Source organism: Pteropus medius, unplaced genomic scaffold (genome assembly GCF_902729225.1).
Source record: "Pteropus medius unplaced genomic scaffold, Ma_sr-lr_union100, whole genome shotgun sequence".
NCBI classification, from domain to species: Eukaryota; Metazoa; Chordata; class Mammalia; order Chiroptera; family Pteropodidae; genus Pteropus; species Pteropus medius.
In genome coordinates, this window is record NW_024344374.1 from 1,867,489 (window position 1) to 1,873,488 (window position 6,000).

A 6,000-nucleotide genomic window follows, 5' to 3' on the forward strand; every position below is an offset into this window, starting at 1 on the left:
TGAGAAACTTTGGAACATACATAGGAGTGCTGTGGTGTCAAGCTCTTTGGGAGAGAAAGGATTTAATAATAATAACAATCATGATAATTTTTTGCCTTCTTTTTTATATGTTTTTAAAAAAATTTTTGCATAGTCCTCTTGTGCCATCATCCTCATTTTACAGATGATAAACAGGGCATAAATTACTTGACTATGATCTCCCAGGTGGTAGTAACAACATTGATTTGCAACTCTAGGTCTCATATTAAATTCTGAAGACTTTGACTGATGCTGTTCAGACTCAAGTAGACGTGATGTTAGTAGGGGACATTGTAAGATAGTGTGTAACGATAGACAAATAGAGTCTTAGGAAATCAGAAGAAGCAGAAACAGGCAGAGCCCAGATGAGTAAAGGAGAATCCATGGAGGAACCCAGAATTACCTGCACCTGAAGGACTGGCAAAGATGTGAATGGGAAGGGAAGGCCAAGGCCAGAGAGCTCGGCCAGGCCGGGGGAGTGGTATAGGGGTAGGCGCAGAGGCAGAAATTAGTGAGGCATGTTCAAGGTAGTGATGGAAAAAAATTAGTCTGATTATATTGGACAATTACTTAAAACTTTTAATTCAACATAAATTAATGAGGACTTATTAAGTGCAGAAGGTGAAAAGAAAAATGAATTAGCTGTGACTTGGTCCTCGAAACACCCAATAGACAAACATAAAGAACCATAAGGAAAGTGGAGGAATCTGAAGTTGGGGCAGTACTGGTCGACCAAGTATTGGGAAAATTGTCAGAATGAAAATCTTGGGCTCGATTCTATTGGAGACGAAGAAAGAACCATGGAGATAACAACACAAAGATTCCATGAGCCAGGTCACAGACGTAAAGAGGAAACAGTTCTAGTGTCAATTCTTAATAAGAACTCTGGTAGAAAGACCCTTGGCCTGTGTGCTAGGGAGAGGGTTTAAGTCTAGATCTCTAGACCAACCTGTGACAGAGAGTTTGAGCATCCTGAATGCAGGAGATGGCAGCGTATTACCTAAGCACCATCATGAGCCCTGGCCTGCAGAGGGTAGTCAGAGCTAAAGTATGTGACTATGTGACTTTCTTAAAAAAAAAAAAAAAAAAGTCATTGTTTTCTCTAATGATATAAGTTCACTGTAGGAAATTTAAAAAATCTAGAAAATAGTTTAAAAAAATCCTTTGGATTTTTTTTCCTAGTTATTGTCTTATATAGATGTATTCATCCAATTCTTTGTATCTGTGGATCAGAGTGTGATAGCCAGTTCAGTCCTTGCCCTCATCTCTGATAATTTTTTTTAGGATTCTTAGAAATGAGATCCCTTGGTTGTATTAAAGATCATCATACTACTAAAATTATTTCTAGGGAAGGTGTAGTGATTCGTACTCTCACAATATATGAGAATCCTTATCTTAATGCACCATTGTCAATCTTGAGTGTAGTCATTAAAAATAAATGTTATTCTAAACCCATAAACTCAGTATAATCATTCATCAGGCAAATCCCAATAGGATGTTTTACAAAATACCTGACCAGTACTTCTAAAAACTGTGAAAGTCATCAAAAACAAGGAGAGCCTGAGAAACCATCATGGCCAAGAGGAGTCTAAGGAGACATGATGAGTAAATGTAATGTATCCTGGAGGAGATCCTAGAACAGAAAAAGGCTGTTAGGTAAAACTAAGGAAATGTGAATGATGTATGAACTTTAATTAATAATAATGTATCGGTATTAATCAGTTGTATTAGATTTGCCTTACAAATGGTGTGTGGTGTATCTTCACATTTTTCTGGATGTTTAAAGCTATTCTAAAATAAGTTTGTTAAATACTAAAAAATGAATAAAGCACACCCACAAACACAAGTAATGGAGTGAATAGATAGCTATAAATACATTTTAAAAATTTACTAAAATTACTGGTCTGTACCTAATAACATGACTTATTTATGGTCTCTAAGGTTTTCTTGAAATAACCAGAGATCACAGCTGTGATTGTTGAAAAGGATCATAACATATGATATATTATATTGACTGAAAGTATAGTGCTTAAAGGGCATAGAGATTAGAATCTGAATGCCTTGGCTTAAACCCTGATTCTATTTTTTATCAGCTGAATGACCTTAGATTAGTTATCTCATGAATCTGTGCCTTAGTTTTTCAGTCTATAAACTGGTGATAAAAACAGACTTTGGTAAGTTGCTCTGAGAATGACATGTTGATATTAGTTTAGCACGTGGAACTATGCCAGGCATTTGGTGCTATAAAAGTGTTTGTTAATATATAAATAATGAGAAAAAATAAACCTTCTAATTTACTTATTAAATACACATTTACTGAGGACCACTATGTGCCAGGCATTGGATTCAGTGCTAAGAACACAGTGTAAAAAGACAGGCAATACCCTAACGTAGATTATTGTTTAGTAGGCTGAGACAGATGATAAATAAATAAGTAATCATAGATTGCAGTAAGTGTTAGGAAGGAAATAATAAGGCCAAATTGATTAAAAAATGTGATGTTTCATTGTTTAAATTATATTTCTTTGATTCTTTGTGATAGTAAATAAGTTTTATTTGTTGATGAGAGTTTTCTCCTTTTGTTAACTGTACCTTGTAGCTGTTGGGTGAATACTTTTATATTGATTTGTAAGAGCTCTTATTTATTAAGGGTATTAAATCTTTCCTCTCATTTTATATTTGCCTTCTAATCTTATTTCTGCTTTAAAAACATATGTATGCACGATTTTAATTATCACATGGGCATTTTATCCCACTTCCTCTGCAGACTTCATTGCTTTTATGAGAAAAACATAAAAGTTTTCTTTAACTCCAAGGCAAACATATTCAAATATATTTTTATTCCAAATATTTTTTTAAGTTCATTTTTTCCTTCAGCTCTTTTATCCATCTGAATTTGATCTCTTTATAAGCCATGATGTAAATAAAGCTCTAACTGGATTTTTTTTTCACAAATCTAGTCAGTTTCTTGACTAATTCTTTGTTTTCTTATTTATTTGTGATACTATTTTTACCATTTGCAATTTTTTTTTTTTTACAAACTAGAGTTTTTGCTTCTGGAATTTGTTATAGTTCACTGATTTTTAAAACTATCGTACTGTTTTGATTATTGTAGCTCCATGGTATATTTTACTATGGTAGATTTACTTTTGGCAGGTGCTACCTCATCACTTTTTTTCTTCAAAATGTTTAGTTATTTCTACCAGTTTTATGTTTTAGATGAACTTTAGAGTTATTTTGACAAATTTCAATAGAAATTTAAGCTATTGACCGGGATTTTATCAACATTTCACACTATATTGGCTATTTGACAATTGTTCTTTTCTGGCTGTTGGTCTCTTCAGTGTCAACTGATACTCAATAAGTTCTTTTGTGAATTATATATAAATTTTTCTTCAGTACTGCAAGATCTTTTCCCCTTATGTCTTTGATATTTTTGCTTTTGTTTTATTTGTTTTGGTCTCATTTTTTAGAAATATCAGTTATCTGCAGAATTGATTTATTTCCCTACTCTCTATATCTATCTTCTTTATTCTCTTCTGCCTTGAAGGACTTTTCAAATTTGTTTTTATGGCATGAATTTGATTTTTCTACAGTGCCTACCATTGTATTTTCAGCTTCTAATGTAAATTCTGGTTCTGTTATTTCATTTTTAGTTTTCTTAGCAAGCTATCTTTATGTCTCTGCCTATATTTTGTTCACCTGTCTTTTTATTGCATTTGACACCTGATACTCTCAACTTTTATTTGCTTAATGGTGTCTTTATTTACTTGATTCTAATGGAAAACAAATTGATGCTTTCGACATTTCTTTAGTTTTCTATATATTTTTCAGAAAGCATCCGTTTGAATCAGTCAGGCTTCTTAGTTCAGTGTAAAAAAAACCGAATTTGGCTGATTTAAGTAGAAAAAGAATTTATTGGAAAGATATTGGATAGTTTATAGAATTGCTGGAATGGAGGATGTATGCTAGAGAACTGGATCTGGAGGTGACATCGCTAGAGTCTTGTCAAAATCACAATGCAAAACTGGTCAGTGAGCATTTACTACTGTCTCTACCAAGCACTGGTGCCACAGCTTCCACTTCTGTCATGACTGAATCTGGAAACTGAACAGTACTGGTTTTAATTTGGATTTCTTTGATTACTCGTGACTTGAATAATTTTTTCTCATATGTGTATTGGCCATTGTTTATTTTTTTGTGAAGTGTCTATTCAAGTCTTTTGTCTACAATTTAGTTTTGTTATCTTTTTATTATTGAGTTGTTACAGTTCTTTATGTATTTTGAGTACTAGTCCTTTGTCAGATTGCAGATATTTTCTCTCATTACATGGCTTATCTCTTTATATTCTTAAAGCAATATTTTGCTGAGCAAAAGTTTGAAATTTTGATGAGATCCAATTTACCAGTTTCTTTTAATTGTTTGTGGTTTTTATGTCCCATCTAAAAGATTATTCCCTACTCTAGAGTTGCAAAGATTTTCTTCTTTGTTTTCTTTTTGGTTTGCATCGCATTTAGATCTATAGACAATTTTGATTAATTTTTGTTTATGGTTAGAATCAATGTTTATTTTTTCACTTATGCCTATCTAGTTGTTTCAGCACAATTTGGTGTAAAGATTTTTTCCTCCATTAAATTACCGCAGGATATTTGTCGAAAATTAATTGACAATATATGTACGAGTCTTATTCCTGATTCCCTATTCTGTACAAAATGATTTGTATGTTTATTCTTTTGCCATTACTGTCTTGATTATTGTGTCTTTAAAGTCTTGAAATCAGATAGTATGGTGTATGTATGCTAAGTTTGTTCTTTTTCAAAAATGCTTTTAATATTCTAAGTTATTTTGATTTCCGTATATATACAAATTTTGTAATCAACCTGTAATTTCTATAAAAAAAAGTCATGAAATTTTTATTGGTTTTATATAAAAGCCATACATAAATTTGAAGAGATATATCTTCATTATATTGAGTTATCTAATCTATGAACATGACATATCTCTTCATTTATAGATCTTTAATTTTTCTGCAGTTTGCTATACTTTTTGGTATAAGAGTTTTGTGTAGATTTTGTTAAATGTATTCCTAACGATATGGTAATTTGGTGCTATTATAAGTAAAATTAAAAAAAATTGTTTCAGTTTGCTACTGGTATATAAAAATTCCATTAATCTTGATTTTTAAGCTTGATTTAAAAAATTTTAATTCTGTATTCTGAGATCTTACTATATGCCGCACTCATTAGTTCTAGTAGTTGTTTTGTATCATCCTAAGGACTTTCTATGTAAATGTCATCTGCAAATAGAGACAGTTTTGCACTTTCCTTTCTGATCTTTATGACTTTTTATTTTTCTTAATTTATTGTAATTGCTACCTCCCCAGTGTTGAATAGAACTGGTAAGAGTAGACATCTTTGTATTCTTCCTGATCTTAAGGGGAGAACATTATTTTTTCATAATGATATTAACTGTAAGTTTTTTTCATAGATGTCCTTTACCACATAGAGGAAGTACCTTTCTATTCATAGTTTGTCTCTGAGAGTTTTTATCATGGTTGGGTGTAGAATTTTGTTAAGTGCTTTTTTTTAGTATATGATTTTTCTCCTTTATTCTGTTAATATGGTGAACTGCATTGATTTCTTTTTAAATATTAAAACAACCTTGCATTGCAGGCATAAACCCCACTTGGTCATGATGTATTCATGAGTATTATGATTATTATTATATTGCTAGATTTGACTTGCTAAATGTTGAGGTTTTGCATCTATGTTCATGAAGGATATGGATCTGTAGTTTTCTTTCATTGTAATATCTCAGTAGGGATTGGAATTAGGATAATATTACTCTTCTCTCCTGTTTTCTGGAGGAATTTTGTCAAATTATTTTCCCCCTTTTGTTTGGTAGAATTCACCAGAAGAGACATCTGGGCCTAGAGGTTCATTCTTTCTTTCTTGTCTCTCTCTCTCTCTTTCTTTCTTGTCT

General features: G+C 31.8%; 1 long non-coding RNA gene across 1 annotated transcript in view; it reads left to right on the top strand.

The window, feature by feature from the left end:
* Positions 1-6,000, top strand: part of LOC120608711 (uncharacterized) — a 472,227-nt gene that overhangs the window by 24,881 nt on the left and 441,346 nt on the right. The gene's annotated exons all lie outside the window — the stretch shown is intronic.